General features: G+C 44.7%; 1 protein-coding gene across 2 annotated transcripts in view; it reads left to right on the plus strand.

The window, feature by feature from the left end:
• The window catches only part of UXS1 (UDP-glucuronate decarboxylase 1), a 270558-nt gene that overhangs the window by 32524 nt on the left and 219978 nt on the right, over window positions 1-18056 (plus strand). The window lies entirely within an intron of this gene.

Consider the following 18056-nt stretch of genomic DNA (forward strand, 5'->3'; position numbering starts at 1 on the left):
GTAAGTGTGCATGTCGACACAGACCTGAGCAGTGTGCCTTATCACAGCAAATATGTTCTTCCCAGTGTAGGCGGTTTCTTGCCCACTTCACTGTGAAACATTCCTGTGGCATGCTCCTAGAGAAGTTTAGGCGGGTTGTGATAAAAAGCCTTGGGCGCATTAACTCTGTTTATAGAGCCTCAGCTTTCTCATGAAAAGAGACTGTTTCCTCAGAAGACCCCTTTATTCATTTCCCTTCTGCACACATGCTTGGCAGGTGATCTTTCCTAAACTTGGGCATGTTAGATTGATTAGTGTATTTACTGGTCGATGAGATTGGAGATAGTCACTTATACGCTCAGCCAGCTGTTTGAACCTATGATTCAGCCGATGAAGTTGATCCGTCGTATCTCGTTAGTAGTTGCTAAGGGTATTAAAGTGCACTGAATAAGTAATGGATGGAATTGCCTCAATCTTTCTCCACATTATGTGCCTTTCTCTCTCCGGGCAGGTTGCAGATTCAGAGACTGTCTATAATGTGACAAAATGGGGAACTAATCGTGTTTGGGAGCAGCAACATGTATTGAAGGACTGCAAGAGGTGCAGACATACAATACCAAATCCTAAATTTCTGGTTACTCCAGTCAGGACATTTTTCATTCTTAGAAGGAGGTCACTCACTTTGGGATACTTGTTACTACATGGATTCACGTAGGAGCCTTGTAGTCACACATTTGTCAAAGGTCAGCCTTGCCAGGGCACCTGTTTAGTCTCTTGTCCTTCTCTTGACACATCTGGATTTGTATGTATGGGCTCAGAGAGTGTGTGTGTGTGTGTGTGTGTGTGTGTGTATGTATGTGTTCGATGGCATGTGTAGCTGCAGATACACATGCTGTGCATTATCCTGCCATCTAGTGTTGGGCTCGGAGTGTTACAAGTTGTTTTTCTTCGAAGAAGTCTTTTCGAGTCACAAGACCGAGGGACTCCTCCCTTTCGGCTCCATTGCGCATGGGCGTCGACTCCATCTTAGATTGTTTTCTTTCCGCCATCGGATTCGGACGTGTTCCTCTTTGCTCCGTATTTCGAATCGGGAAAGTTAGCTATTTATCGGAAAATTCGATGGTATTGTTTGCGCTCGGTACCGGTCTAGCGTTAGTTCATCGATACCATGAGAAAAAGCGCTCCGGCGGCCCTTTGGGGCTTCCACTCTTCAGCAGGGCCTGGTCGGCCCGACCGCGTCCATTGTCGAACCTCATGGACTGGACCCCCTTCCGCTTCTGCCCGAATTGCCACGCAAAGTATCCTTATACAGACCAACACTTGGTCTGTAATCTGTGTCTATCACCGGAACACAGGGAGGATACTTGCGAGGCCTGTCGGGCATTTCGATCGAAGAAGACCCTACGCGATCGAAGAGCCAGAAGACTCCAGATGGCGTTGACACCGGCCGAGCAGATCGACGTCGAGGAAGAGGAGAGATTCTCCATTTAAGATTTGGACTCGGACGACTCCGAAAGTGAGCAGCCGAAGGCGCAGCAGCAAACTGTGTAAATCAGCCCCGGCCAAGACTCACTCGAAAATTATAAAAGCCAAGGGGATGCCACCGCCAACAGGCCATGGCTTAACCCGAAAACACGGTGACCAAACATCGGCACCGAAAAAGGCTTCCCAGCGGCCGAAGACATCCGACTCCGGTCGAGATACCGGCTCCGAACCATCTCAGCACCGAGAATTCGACACCCCCAAAATAAAAAAGGTTTCCTCGGAGCCAAAAAAGAGCGTACCGAAACCTTCGGTGTCGAAACATGCAGCCTCTGAGCCGAAAGCAGGCTCCTATACAGAAGAGCACGGCCTTTCCAGCCAAATGCAAGGGCACAGATTTGAGCAGGAACTAAGCATGGGAGAGCCAGACCACACTCAAAAGAGGCTGCGATACAGAAAGACACTGGGAAAATTCAAACTCTTCCTCCAATAAGAATGAAACGAAAGCTAGCATTCCAGGAGTCGGAAATGCAGCCAAAGGCAAAGGTGGCAAGAGACAAGACACCACCAAGGGTTTCGCCACAGCCTTCACCATTGCATTTGCCACACCTGTCCCTGGTAGCAACACCCCCAATGCAGTCGCCAACACACACTGGGATGACACAAGACGACCCGGATGCATGGGACTTATATGATGCACCGGTCTCAGACAATAGTCCTGATTGCTACCCGGCAAGGCCGTCACCCCCAGAGGACAGCACTGCATATATGCAGGTGGTATCAAGGGCAGCTACTTTCCATAATGTAGCAATGCATGCGGAGCCCATAGAAGACGACTTCTTATTTAACACCTTGGCATCCGCTCACAGCTCTTACCAAAGTTTGCCAATGCTCCCAGGCATGCTGAAACATGCCAAACAGGTGTTCCAGGACCCAGTGAAAGGCAGAGCCATCACGCCTAGGGTGGAGAAGAAATATAAACCTCCCCCAACGGACCCTGTGTTTATAACACAGCAACTAACACCAGATTTGGTAGTCGTGGGAGCAGCCAGAAAGAGGGCAAACTCCCTATTGGCAGGAGACGCACCACCGCCCGACAAGGAAAGTCGGAAATTCGATGCAGCAGGCAAACGGGTGGCAACACAGGCAGCCAATCAATGGCGGATTGCCAATTCTCCGGCTCTTCTGGCTCGCTACGACAGGGCACACTGGGACGAGATGCAACATATAATTCAGCACTTGCCCAAGGAACACCAAAAACGTGCCCAACAGGTTGTTGAAGAAGGACAAACAATTTCAAACAACCAAATTAGGTCTGCAATGGACTCGGCAGACACAGCAGCACGGACAGTGAACACTGCGGTAACCATTAGTAGGCACGCATGGTTACGGAGCTCAGGTTTTAAACCAGAAATCCAGAAGGCTGTGCTAAATATGCCGTTCAACCAAGAACAGTTGTTTGGGCCGGAGGTGGATACGGCAATCGAAAAGCTAAAAAAGGACACAGACAAAGCCAAAGCCATGGGCGCGCTCTACTCCCCACAGAACAGAGGCACTTTTAGAAAGATGCAGTTTAGAGGGGGGTTTCGTTCCCAAACCACAGAGCCTTCCACCTCACAAGTCAGACGCACATATCAGGGCCAGTACCAAAGAGGAGGTTTTAAAGGAACATACAGGGGTGGGCAAATTCCCAATGGCAAGGGGGAAATTCCAGAGCCCAAAAACCCCTCAAGCCAAACAGTGACTTCAATGTCACAAACCCCCACCACTTAACACCAGTGGGGGGGAGACTTACCACATACTACCACAACTGGGAAGACATAACTACGGACGCATGGGTCCTAGCCATTATCCAACAAGGTTATTGCATAGAATTCCTACAATTGCCACCAGATGTGCCTCCAAGAGCACACAATATGTCAAAACAACACTTAGACCTGTTACAACTAGAAGTCCAAGCATTGTTACAAAAACAAGCGATAGAACTAGTACCCAACCATCAAAAAGGAACAGGTGTCTACTCCCTGTATTTCCTAATTCCAAAGAAGGACAAAACACTGAGACCCATATTAGACCTCAGAACACTGAATCTTTACATCAAATCAGATCACTTTCACATGGTAACACTTCAAGACGTGATTCCCTTTCTCAAAAAACAGGACTACATGTCAACATTAGATCTAAGGATGCATATTTCCACATACCCATACATCCTTCCCACAGGAAATACTTAAGATTTGTAATCCAAGGCGTGCATTACCAACTCAAGGTGTTACCATTCGGGATAACAACAGCCCCAAGGGTATTCACAAAATGCCTTGCAGTAGTAGCCGCTCACATCAGGAGACAGCACATGCACGTATTCCCTTACTTGGCCAATTGGTTAATAAAAACCAACACTCAGCAACAGTGTCTTCTTCACACACAATACGTGATAGAACTAGGGTTCTCTATAAATTACCAAAAATCACATCTACAACCATCCCAAATACAACAATACTTGGGAGCAACACTCAGTACACAAAAGACGATTGCCACTCCAAGTCCACAAAGGGTACAGGCGTTCCGCTATACAATATTAAACGTACAGGCAAACCAACACTACCAAGTGAGGTTTGTCATGAAACTTCTAGGCATGATGTCTTCATGCATAGCCATTGTCCCAAACACAAAACTACACATGCGGCCCTTACAACAGTGCCTAGCAACACAATGGACACAAGCACAGGGTCAACTCCAAGATCTAGTGTTGATAGACCGCCAAACACACCTCGCTTCAATGGTGGAACCCTATACATTTAAACCAAGGGCGGCCATTCCAAGACCCAGTGCCTTAATACGTGATCACAACAGATGCCTCCATGATGGGGTGGGGAGCACCCCTCAACCAGCGCAGTATACAGGGACAATGGAACATTCAACAGAAACAACTGCACATAAATCACTTAGAACTGTTGGCAGTGTTTCTAGCATTGAAAGCATTTGAACCCCTGATAGCCCACAAACACATTCTTGTAAAAACAGACAACATGACGACAATGTATTACCTCAACAAACAGGGAGGGACACACTCCTCACGACTGTCTCTCTTAGCACAAAAAAATTGGCATTGGGCAATTCACAATCACATTTGCCTAATAGCACAATACATCTCAGGTATTCAAAACCAGATAGCCGACAATCTCAGTCGAGCTCACCAACAAACACACGAATGGGAAATTCATCCCCAGATCCTACAAACTTACATTCTACGCTGGGGAACACCAGAAATAGACCTATTTGCGACAAAAGAAAACGCAAAATGCCAAGACTTCGCGTTCAGGTATCCACACCCTCTGTCCAAGGGCAATGCGTTATGGATGAGTTGGTCAGGGACATTTGCTTACGCTTTTCCCCCTCTCCCACTCCTTCGTTATCTGGTAAACAAATTGAGTCAAAACAGACTCAAACTAATACTCATAGCACCAACCTGGGCTCGCCAACTGTGGTACACAACACTGCTGGACCTGTCAGTAGTACCTCATATCAAACTACCAATCAGACCACATCTGTTAACTCAACACAAACAGATCAGACACACCAACCCAGCATCGCTCAATCTAGCAATCTGGCTCCTGAAGTCTTTGAATTTGGACATTTAGACCTTACACAAGAACGTATGGAGGTCATTAAACAAGCTAGGAAACCTACTACAAGACATTGTTATGCAAACAAATGGAAAAGATTTGTTTATTACTGCCATAACAATCAAATTCTACCACTACATGCTTCCGCAAAAAACATTGTAAGCTACTTATTACACTTGCAAAAATCTAAACTAGCATTCTCTTCTATTAAAATACATCTCACAGCAATATCTTCCTATCTGCAGATTAAACATTCAACATCACTTTTTAGAATCCCAGTCCTCAAAGCATTTATGGAGGGATTAAAAAGAATCATACCACCGAGAACACCACCAGTCCCCTTGTGGAGCCTCAATATTTTGTTAACACGGCTCATGGGACCACCATTTGAACCCATGCACTCTTGTGAAATGCAATACTTAACTTGGAAAGTAGCCTTCCTGATAGCTATCACATCTCTTAGAAGAGTAAGTGAAATACAAGCATTTACTATACAAGAACCCTTTATACAAATACATAAACATAAAGTGGTTCTCCGTACAAATCCCAAATTCTTACCAAAAGTTATATCTCCATTCCACCTAAACCAAACAGTGGAACTCCCAGTCTTTTTTCAACAACCAGACTCAGCCGAAAGAGCCTTACATACGTTAGACATTAAAAGAGAACTAATGTATTACATTGATAGAACAAAACAGTTTCGCAAAACAAAACAATTGTTTGTAGCCTTCCAAAAACCTCATGCAGGAGGAAATCCAATATCCAAACAAGGCATTGCCAGATGGATAGTGAAATGTATTCAAACCTGCTATATCAAAGCAAAAAGAGATCTACCTATTACACCAAAGGCGCACTCCACTAGGAAAAAAGGCGCCACAATGGCTTTTCTAGGGAATATACCTATGACAGAGATCTGTAAGGCAGCCACATGGTCTACGCCTCATACATTCACAAAACATTACTGTGTAGATGTGTTAACAACACAACAAGCCACAGTAGGACAGGCTGTATTACGAACATTATTTCAGACAACTTCAACTCCTACAGGCGAAGCCACCGCTTTTGGGGAGATTATTGCTTACTAGTCTATGCACAGCATGTGTATCTGCAGCTACACATTCCATCGAACGGAAAATGTCACTTACCCAGTGTACATGTATTCGTGGCATGAGACGCTGCAGATTCACATGCGCCCTCCCACCTCCCCGGGAGCCTGTGGCCGTTATAAGTTTCGCCCTTAGAGTACACTTTGGCGAGCGCAGGATGGCCGATGATGAAGCATGATACCCAGGGATGGGAGAGGACATACTGCTCTTTTTGAGGAAAGGCCTATTGGGCCCCCTCGGCGGTTAGCCAGGAAACATGATCCATGTAGAATAGAGGAATTTCTCACTGGGTAAGGTGGTAGTCATCAGTTAGGGCTTAACAGTGACCCATGTGCTTTACTTGAGGTGGGGGGGGGGGGCATAGGAAGTTAGTAGCTCTTGTGCATTTCATCAGGTATTGGCTGACATAATGTGATGTACCTCATGTATATTAGGTGGCTCTGGGAATTTCTTGGTTATGATTTTGTATGTGTTCTTGCTGTGGGGGCACACTTCACACACCTGTGTGTGTGTGTGTGTGTGTTTTTTTTTTTTTTTTTTTTTTTTACTTAAAGAAAAAATGTTTGTTGAATACTTTAGGATAATGGTTATCCTTACAAGAAATCAAGTGTTTTGATCTTGTGTTACAATACGAGTATTGGTGTTCAAGTGTATGCAGTGATGTCACTGATTATTGCGATTTGTTTATGAATGCTACCAATGTGAACCATTGTAGTGGAGCTAGTACTAAATGCCCAGTTTTAAGGGTAGGCTCTTATTCTAGAACATGGGTACTCACAAACTTTTTCTCGGGGCTAAAATTGCAGTATGGTTTGCGACCGAGGGCCGCACTGAAGTGACAGGGGGGGGGGGGGGGGCTGAGAAGGGGCGGGGCTTAGAGGGGGAACAACCACCCCGCCCCCTTTTTCAAAACAATGCTAAACAATGCTGTATTTTGAATCCAGGTATAACTACCCCTACCCCAGTAACACACACTGCGCCATCTGCACACAGCGCCATCTGCTCTCACCCCTACCCCAGTAACACACACAGCGCCATCTGCACACAGCGCCATCTGCTCCCACCCCTACCCCAGTAACACACACTGCGCCATCTGCACACAGCGCCATCTGCTCCCACCCCTACCCCAGTAACAGCGCCATCTGCTCCCACCCCTACCCCAGTAACACACACTGCGCCATCTGCACACAGCGCCATCTGCTCTCACCCCTACCCCAGTAACACACACACAGCGCGCACACACACAGCGCCATCTGCTCTCACCCCTACCCCAGTAACACACACAGCGCCATCTGCTCTCACCCCTACCCCAGTAACACACACACACACAGCGCACACACATAGTGCAATCTACTCTCACGCCTACCCCAGTAACACACACTACATTAAAAACAAATAAATAAATAGGAAGGAAGCCACTGTTGCACATGCTCCTGTGGCCCTCTTCTATGTTTACATATTGCGGCCTGGCATCTTGGTGAATTGACGTCCATGCAGTTAATTCAGCAATACCATGCCAGTACAGTGATAGCGCAAAACGACAGCCAATTAATCTAACACAGGTTTGTTACAGGAAGTAAGTGGGCCCTGACGGTATTAAAACTTGTGACCCGTAGGTTGCCCAGAGATCGCTGCAGCCGGTGCTCAAGGTACTGAATAAGTAATAATATGTCCAAATTTAGGAGCATTTAAGCATCGCTGTGTGAAACCTTTCAGCACCACACTAACAGGCCAAAATAGCGGAGCATTATTTAAATAGAGTCGTGTATTCATTATGCCACTGGCCATGCCAAAAAACGTCAGTTAGGCGCTATTACACAAAGACATCCCAACACTGCCATTCAGAAGATTTGCATAGAGATAAACCCGGGCAGTATACATTTCAACACAAGCACAACTGTCAACAAGTAAGCACGTGAAATGTGCGATTTCACGGGTGTTAGTTTCATTTTGGGTCTGGGATTTCGGACAAGGACAAGTCACATTATTTCCGTAGATCCAGCTTTGCACTGTGATGCCCTATTATGACACATCCCTCCCACCCCCGTCCCTGCCCCCCATACACACACACACACCGCATGTAGTACTTAGTTTGAGGCTGGTGATCGTCGAAAATCATTTCACACTGGAGAGCTGATCGGGTTGAAATTTGCTCAGCTTTGTGCCCACAAGCATCCCTTAGCGTTGCACACGGCAAATAGTGCGTAAATGTGGGTATTATGTGTTTTCACCGAATGTGCACATAGTCACTATTTTTGTTTTTCTGCTGCTAAGTGTATCCAACATGTAATACCCTGTGTTCATACCTGTCGACCACCTTTCGTGGTTAATATGATGTATTTAATTGTTTTGCAGCGTCTCGCGGGCCGCCAAGCTAGGTCCGTGGGGCCGCTGGTGGCCCGCGGGCCGTACTTTGAGTACCGTTGTTCTAGAAGTATACCACTTGTAGGGTGGCCCTCAATTAGATATTTATGAGCTGTCTTTCTTAGGATTGTTGGGTCTTAGCAGCAAGTGCCTTGACACTCGATTAATGTAGTGAAACTTCCTCATATGATGTGGCTGTGCCAAAAATAGCATTGTGATACTGAAAGTTAATTTTTTTAAAGATATTTCTTTTAAGTTTATTTCACGAGTGGTTGGGGTATGGATGTCTTGTCTTTCTTACTTTACAGCTCTTGTCTATGAATTTATTGCTTTTCATTTTTCAGTGTGATGCAATATAAGGGATTATTTGAGATGTCTCTGCACTTTATGTAAAAAAAAAAATGCAATTTCCTAGATATTTTACCAGAAATCAAAATGCAAGTAGGAAAAAAAAAAAAAAAAAACGCTTCGCTACAGTGAAATTTTAGATGCTATTTCTTTGAAGTGTGGTTCAGTAAAATGTGTTGATGCTTGCTAGTATTTCAAAACAAAATATTTCTAATGGAAAATCAGTGTTAACATTTTCAGCAAGAATATGGGAAGCATGAAAACAAAACAAGCACTGGCAAAGCCAACCGATCTGACTTTTTTTTTAGTCTTTTTAATTTCGTAAATGCTTGTCTTGTTTTGACATGGCTTTTGTAACGCGTTATTGTTGCATGACCTGCCAGGCCGTCACCATTGTAAGAAACGCTGGCAAAGAGCAGAATGCGGTCATTCACAGTAAGGCGAGCCAATAGAGAGAGAAATAGAAGTTTAATAAAAAAAAACACAATGGGGGTAATTACAACTTTGGAGGAGGTGTTAATCCGTCCCAGAAGGGACGGATTTACCACCAGCTGTATTACGAGTTCCATAGGATATAATGGACTCGTAATACGGCTGGTGGTATATCCATCACTTTACCGTCACTTTTGGGACGGATTAACACCTCCCCCAAAGTTGTAATAACCCCCAATGTCTTTAACACCAGACCTAATTAGGCACCCAATTCTTAAAGAAAGTCACAAAAAGCACCTATGGTATTGAATTCGTGGCTTTCATGAATTAACAAGAGCTTACAGAAGTAGACCAGGAAATGTACTCCTAGAAAATATTTGTAAACTGTATTTTAGCACGAGCAAATATGCATGTGGAGATTTGCTCATGTGAAAATCTATTGAATGTTTACAAGTTCACTTTCCCTCCATCTACTTTTTTTCCTCCATCCCTGGATAAACTTCTACTTCTGCCATTGTCAGGAGTAAATTTCCAGCCGTTCTCATTATAGGAAAAGATAATAGAAGAGCTGGTGAAAATCCTTAAAACATGCAAGTTAGTAGGTTTGCAGACTGACATTGCAGCCCTGTAACTATTGCTTACTACTTCCTTCAGCCCTAGTAAGTAGATCTGTGGAAAGTTGGCAAAATAAGGAAATTGCCATAGTAGGAATTGAAATTTTAAATACTGAAGCCCTGCTATAATCGGAGAGGCTATTATCAGAGCTCTTACATAACGAGATTGCTGCCATAATTTGTCACCCCACTACATGGCACCAAAGGGACAAAAAGATTTTTCTACAGGGCAAGTAGATTTAATAAGCAACTAGTCCCATGGGCAAGTAGATATTTTATTAAATTCCACACCCCTGATATACTAAATAGTTGTACATGCAGTGGTAACATGGTGCATGTGTGTGTATAAGGGATTGGTTCACAAATATGTGCACAATATTTAGTCCTCAGTTTAATGGAAGTAGTTAGTTAGCATCCCTGTCCATCTGCATATGACAGTAGGCATAATTAATGCCCAGTACTGTTTTGTTCCATGAGAACCTGATGCTTATGGTGCAAGATATACTGATGGTAGGATAAGTGATTTGACATTTTAGTGATTTTTATGAAATTATACTTTTACATGTTGCAGTAACCTATTGTATTTTGCATAAAATATTCATTCGTAGCATTTTAGTTGGGAAAGCAAGAAATAAAATATTGCTTTTGACTCCTGTCATTGATCCTAAGGAGCTTTATATACAAAATAACTCCCCATGATTAAGAAAAACAGCTGGAGTTTTAATTTTAGCGGTGTCATCCTTATCTTATGAAGGACACTTATTGATGCAATTAATTACTAGTTATCTTCATTAATAATAAATGTCCAAACTTCTCGCCACGTTCCTGAGGATTGCTTAATCTAATACATAAGTAACTATTTTATGCCCTTTACTGCACCTTTTATATGTGGCTTCTATCCTTGTGCCTGTAAAAGGCACCTTAGCCACCCCGCTTAATACCAAAAAAAACCAAATCAAATCCTTGGCATCAGAGAGGGAAGTCCAGGGCTATGATGCAGTAGAGTTGTACTCATAACAGTGCACATTACTGGTAAGTAAACAGCATTATCTTTTCCTCATTCTTCCTCTTCCCAGTCTTACTGAATTGAGGATGTACCTTAGCAGATAAAGCAACCAAAGTCTGACATCAAGGGAAGAGGCTAGACCAATCATAAACACTCTGCATCACTGAATAAGAAAAACATTAGAGTGGGTCTGAGAACTGCTCAGGAGGGACAGACACAAATTAGCCCATCATAGAGCTGAAACAACAAAGAAAGAAGAAGGGAAGGGAGAAGAAAGTGAGCAGTGAGGTGGCACAAATTGAAAGATGAAAGAAGCACAGATGTAAAGAAACCCCAAACTACTTGAGAATTCAGGGTGTGATAAACAAACTACATTAAGCACCACTACAGGGATACCAACAGGCTGGGAGGACAGTGTAACTCCAGTAAAAAAGGACCTGTAGGGCAAGGTGTGCAATCCAAACTATACCAGAAGCACTGAGCCAGAAAGACAGGAAAAAACAGAAGAAACCTAAAAAGCAGCACATTGTATGCCACAGAACTGATCAAGGTGAAACTGGCAGCAGAGTAAACACCAAGAAAGCGAAACTCAGACAGACTCCCAATGAAGACACCAGACCAGTGATTCCCAGGCTTGTTAGAACCATATTCTACTTTTTAGAACAACATTATTTCAAGACCCGCCTACCTGTAATGAACATGAGGCAGGCGATTTTCAAATGCAGCAAAAGCATCACGTGGTAGTGAATTGGAACTTACAGATAGTGGCCATTTCAATGGAAAATGAGCTGACTGTGCTCAGGCATGCAGTTTTAGTGATAAAACTATACATCACACAAATGATTGTGTGGATATCAGGTTTCTGTGAATCTCTATTATTTGTGCATTACCAGATAAAGTGTCTAGATTTGTTTTGATCCTTTTAAACTTTCGCGTCCCAGAACACTTCAGAATAACAAAGTTTCCTTTTTGCTTCCTTAGCTGTTGAATTCATACCGTTAATTTACAGGTATATTTTCATTTTGTTTGGTGTTGCAAAAACAATACATCCTATATTCTTTCCTTTCACACTCCCTGTACTCCAGCAGGATTTTCACATAATTCACTTGGAAAACTCTGCTCACCTTTATAGTCAGAGAAGGAAAAGTAAACACCAATCCCCATGTTTAAAGAATAAGCAGCAATTTGTCAAAATAAATAGCCTGACATTTGACCTCTGACTTTGAAGTACTGGCAAATGAGAAAAGATAAACTCTGTATTTAAAGGTATCTTAATTCATTTCTTGAACCTTTATGACCTGCAAAAAATCAGCTTGTGGCCAGCAGTTTGAGGACCACTAAATTTAGACTCAAGATATGCATTATACGGTGTTATAATGTAGCTCAGTGCTTTCTAGACAGCCTAATCACAGAGAGAAAAACTTAAGTACACATGTCCTACTTTTTAAATACCATGCACCTGCCCTATGGACACTTAAAGCATACCTTAGGTTTGCCTTACAAGGATCAAAAGGAAGGTTTAGTTCCAACAAAAGGTTTATTTTTCCAGGTCGAATTTGCAGTTTTAACCCCTTTGCTGCCAGGCCTTTTCCCCCTCCTGTGCCAGGCCTTTTTTTTCCTATTTGGAATAGTTCTTGCTTAGGCCCTCCTAACTTTTTGTCCACATAAGTTAACCACGCCAAATTTGCGTCCTTTTTTTCCCAACATCCTAGGGATTCCAGAGGTACCCAGACTCTGTGGGCTCCCCTGAAGGAGGCCAAGAAATTAGCCAAAATACAGTGAAAAGTTTGTTTAAAAAAAAAAAAAAAAAACAGTTGGAAAAAGGGGCTGCAGAAGAAGGCTTGTGTTTTTTTCCCTGAAAATGGCATCAACAAAGGGTTTGCGGTGCTAAAATCACCAGCTTCCCAGCTTTCAGGAACAGGCAGACTTGAATCAGAAAACCCAATTTTTCAACACAATATTGGCATTTTATTGGGACATACCCCATTTTTACGATTTTTTTGTGCTTTCAGCCTCCTTCCAGTCAATGACAGAAATGGGCGTGAAACCAATGCTTGATCCCAGAAACCTAAACATTTCTGAAAAGTAGACAAAATTCTGAATTCAGCAAGGGGTAATTTGTGTAGATCCTACAAGGTTTCCTACAGGAAATAAAGACTGAATTTTTTAAAATTGAAATTGAGGTGAAAAAAATAGCAATTTTTCTCTACATTTTTACTCTGTAACTTTTTCCTGCAATGTCAGAATTTTTAAAGCAATATACCGTTACATCTGCTGGACTCTTCTGGTAACCGGGATATATAGGGCTTGTAGATTCATCAAGAACCCTAGGTACCCAGAGCCAATAAATGAGCTGCACCCTGTAGTGGGTTTTCATTCTATACCGGGTATAAAGCAATTCATTTGCTGAAATATAAAGAGTGAAGCTATCAAGAAAACCTCTGTATTTCCAAAATGGGCACAAGATAAGGTGTTGAGGAGCAGTGGTTATTTGCACATCTCTGAATTCCGGGGTGCCCATACTAGCATGTGAATTACAGGGCATTTCTCAAATAGACGTCTTTTTTACACACTCTTATATTTGGAAGGAACAAATGTAGAGAAAGACAAGGGGCAATAACACTTGTTTTTCTATTCTATGTTCTCCCAAGTCTCCCGATAAAAATGATAACTCACTTGTGTGGGTAGGCCTAGCGCCCGCGAAAGGAAATGCCCCAAAACAAAACGTGGACACATCCCATTTTTTGACAGAAAACAGAGGTGTTTTTTGCAAAGTGCCTACCTGTAGATTTTGGCCTCTAGCTCAGCCAGCACCTAGGGAAACCTACCAAACCTGTGCATTTTTGAGAAAACTAGAGACCTAGGGGAATCCAAGATGGGGTGACTTGTGGGGCTCTGACCAGGTTCTGTTACCCAGAATCCTTTGGAAACCTCAAAAATTGGCTAAAAAAAACTGGTTTTCCTCACATTTCACCACAAATGTCCTTCCACCCAGCGTTCCCCCAAGTCTCCCGATAAAAATGATACCTCACTTTTGTGTGTAGGCCTAGCGCCCGTGACAGGAAATGCCCCAAAACACAACGTGGATGTAGGAAGTTGGCTCTGTATGTACTATTTCAAAGTAAGAAATAGCATGCACAGAGTCCAAGGGTTCCCCTTAGAGGTAAGATAGTGGCAAAAAGAGATAATTCGAATGCTCTATTTTGTGGTAGTGTGGTCGAGCAGTAGGCTTATCAGAGGGTAGTGTTAAGCATTTGTTGTACACACACAGGCAATAAATGAGGAACACACACTCGAAGACAATTCCAGGCCAATAGGTTTTTATAAAGAAAAATATATTTTCTTAGCTTATTTTAAGAACCACAGGTTCAAGATTTACAAACAATACTTTAAATGAAAGATATTTCACTCAGGAATTCTAGGAACTTTGAATTATCACAATAGCATGTACAGTTTTGGCAAAAATGTCAATAAGCTATTTTAAAAGTGCAAACATCAACAGTTCCTGGGGGAGGTAAGTAAATGTTAAGTTCACAGGTAAGTAAAAAACTTACAGGGTTCAAAGTTGGGTCCAAGGTAGCCCACCGTTTTTTGGTAACCCCAAAGTTAAAACACCAGCAGCTCAGGGCCGGTCAGGTGCAGAGGTCAAAGTGGTGCCCAAAACACATAGGCTTCAATGGAAATAGGGGTGCCCGGTTCCAGTCTGCCAGCAGGTAAGTACCCGCGACTTTGGAGGGCAGACCAGGGGGGTTTTGTAGGGCACCGGGAGGGGGGACACAAACAGGCACAGAAAGTACACCCTCAGCGGCACAGAGGCGGCCGGGTGCAGAGTGCAAACAGGTGTCGGGTTTTCAATAGGAATCAATGGGGAGACCCGGTTGTCTCTTCAACGATGCAGGCAGGCACGGGGGGGGGTTCCTCGGGGTAACCACCACCTGGGCTAGGCAGAGGGTCGCCTGGGGGTCGCTCCTGCACTGAAATTCGGTTCCCTCAGGTCCTGGGGGCTGCGGGTGCAGTGTGGTTTCCAGGCGTCTGGTTCCTTGAAGCAGGCAGTCGCGGTCAGGGGGAGCCTCTGGATTTCCTCTGCAGGCGTCGCTATGGGGACTCAGGGGGGTCAACTCTGGCTACTCACAGGCTCGCAGTCGCCGGGGAGTCCTCAGTGTAGAGTTAGTTTTCTGCAGGTTGATCCGGCGGCGTCTGGTGCAGAGTGGAAAGTCTCACGCTTCCGGCGGGAAACGTGTGGTCTTTAAAACTTGCTTCTTTGTTTCTAAAAGTTGCAGTTTCTTGAACAGGGCCGCTGTTCTCTGGAGCTTCTAGGTCCTTTAGATGCAGGGTAGTCCTCTGAGGCTTCAGAGGTCGCTGGACCCTGTTGGATGCGTCGCTTTTGCAGTTTTCTTCAAAGTAGGGAGACAGGCCGGTGGGGCTGGGGCCAAATCAGTTGTCGTCTCCGTCTTCACTGCAGGGCTTCAGGTCAGCAGTCCTTCTTCTTCTTTAGGTTGCAGGAATCTATCTTCCTCGGTTCTGGGAGCCCCTAAATACTTAATTTAGGGGTGTGTTTAGGTCTGGGAAGGCAGTAGCCAATGGCTACTGTCCCTGAGGGTGGCTACACCCTCTTTGTGCCTCCTCCCTGTGGGGAGGGGGGCACATCCCTAATCCTATTGGTGGAATCCTCCATCTGCAAGATGGAGGATTTCTAAAAGTAGGAGTCACCTCAGCTCAGGACACCTTAGGGGCTGTCCTGACTGGGGAGTGACTCCTCCTTTTTTTTCTCATTATCTCCTCCAGCCTGGCCGCCAAAAGTGGGGGCAGTAGCCGGAGGGGCGGGCAACTCCACTAGCTGAGATGCCCTGTGGCGCTGTAACAAAGGGGGTGAGCCTTTGAGGCTCACCGCCAGGTGTTACAGTTCCTGCAGGGGGAGATGAGAAGCACCTCCACCCGGTACAGGCTTTGTTCCTGGCCACAGAGTGACACAGGCACTCTCCCCATGTGGCCAGCAACATGTCTGGTGTGTGGCAGGCTGGCAAAGACTAGTCAGCCCACCCTGGAGTCGGGTATGTTTTCAGGGGGCATCTCTAAGATGCCCTCTGGGTGTATTTTTACAATAAAGTGCACACTGGCTTCAGTGTGCATTTATTGTGCTGAGAAGTTTGATACTAAACTTCCCAGTTTTCAGTGTAGCCATTATGGTGCTGTGGAGTTCGTGTCTGACAGACTCCCAGACCATATACTCTTATGGCTACCCTGCACTTACAATGTCTAAGGTTGTGCTTAGACACTGTAGAGGCATAGTGCTCATGCACCAAAGCCCTCACCTGTGGTTTAGTGCACCATGCCTTACGGCTGTAAGGCCTGCTAGAGGGGTGACTTATCTAAGCCATAGGCAGTGTGAGGTTGGCATGGCACTATGAGGGGAGTGCCATGTCGACTTAGTGATTTTCTCCCCACCAGCACACACAAGCTGGCAAGCAGTGTGTATGTGCTGAGTTAGGGGTCCCCAGGGTGGCATAAGACATGCTGCAGCCCTTAGAAACATTCCCTGCCATCAGGGCCCTTGGTACCAGGGGTACCAGTTACAAGGGATTTACCTGAGTGTCAGGGTTGTTCCAATTGTGGAGACAAAGGTACAGTTTAGGGAAAGAACACTGTTGCTGGGGCCTGGTTAGCAGGGTCCCCGCACACTTTCAAATCATAACTTGGCATCAGCAAAGGCAAAAAGTCAGGGGGTAACCATGCCAATGAGGCATTTCCTTACAGTGGACACATCCTATTTGTTTTTTTTTACAGAAAACAGAGGTGGTTTTTGCAAAGTGACTACCTGTAGATTTTGGCCTCTAGCTTAGCCGGCACCTAGGAAAACCTACCAAACCTGTGCATTCTTGAAAACTAGAGACCTAGGGGAATCCAAGATGGGGTGACTTGTGGGGCTCTGACCAGGCTCTGTTACCCATAATCCTTTACAAACCTCAAAATTTTGCTAAAAAACAGGTTTTCCTCACATTTCGGTGACGGAAAGTTCTGGAATCTGAGATGAGCCACAAATTTCCTTTCACCCAGCGTTCCCCCAAGTCTCCCGATTAAAAATGATATCTCACTTGTGTAGGTGGGCTAGGTGCCTGCAACAGAAAAAAGCCACACACTTGTAGAGATTATGGGGATAGCACAGCAAGTTGGTAAGCACATATTCTTTAGGCTGACTCTGTTTTGGGGACCCACACAAGTGAGGTGTAATTTTACTTGGGAGACTGAGGGGAACGCTGGGGAGTAGGAACTTGTGCTGGAGCGTTGATCGTACAAACGAAAGTCAGGAAAATATGCTTTTTTAAGCAGATTTTGAGGTTTGCAGAGGAGTCTGGGTAAGAAAATGTTGGGGGATCCATGCAAGCTACACCTCCCTGGACTCCTTGGGGTGTATAGTTTAAAAAAATGTCTGGGTTTGGTAGATTTCCCTAGATGAAGGCTGCACCCAGGACCTAAAACATAGGTGCCACCTCCCCCGACACAGGTAGTTTTGTAATATATCATTTTGGTGTGTCCACGTACGTCTGTGATGTGCCAAACACTAAAATTGTGAAAAGAAACGCACTTAGTTTATGTGAAAAAGACCCCTCACCCACCAACTAAGTTGGTGGCATGCTTCATTATCGGGGTCCCACCTGAGACACCTAGCATATCATAAGTTTGCTGCGACGCCTGATTACAGCGGAGTAGGTTTTGTCATTTGTACCACACATACTGGTTGGATTTGGCACGAGGGTGAGTGATGGTTCAGTAGATCAAATTTTATTAATAAGAGATTTCACAAAAGTGAAATGCACGGTTAATAACTGAAAGGTCAAAAAACTGAACCAATGACTCACAGCTCGTGAGCTGTAAAGCCACGGCAAGGCACCAACCGCTTTACAGTCCATTCACACACCTTTCATACATGACATGCACAAGACCATGCACGCCGCCAGCCACGGGCCCAGCACATTACAACACTCGCATCGACAGACCACGCCAGTCAAGGGCCCATCACTTTCATACGCCCTCATGCCTGATACAGCAATCACACCAGCTGATGAGTGTGTGGACTGGCGTTTGGCTGGCACTGCTAGCC

Source organism: Pleurodeles waltl, chromosome 8 (genome assembly GCF_031143425.1).
Source record: "Pleurodeles waltl isolate 20211129_DDA chromosome 8, aPleWal1.hap1.20221129, whole genome shotgun sequence".
Classification (NCBI taxonomy): domain Eukaryota; kingdom Metazoa; phylum Chordata; class Amphibia; order Caudata; family Salamandridae; genus Pleurodeles; species Pleurodeles waltl.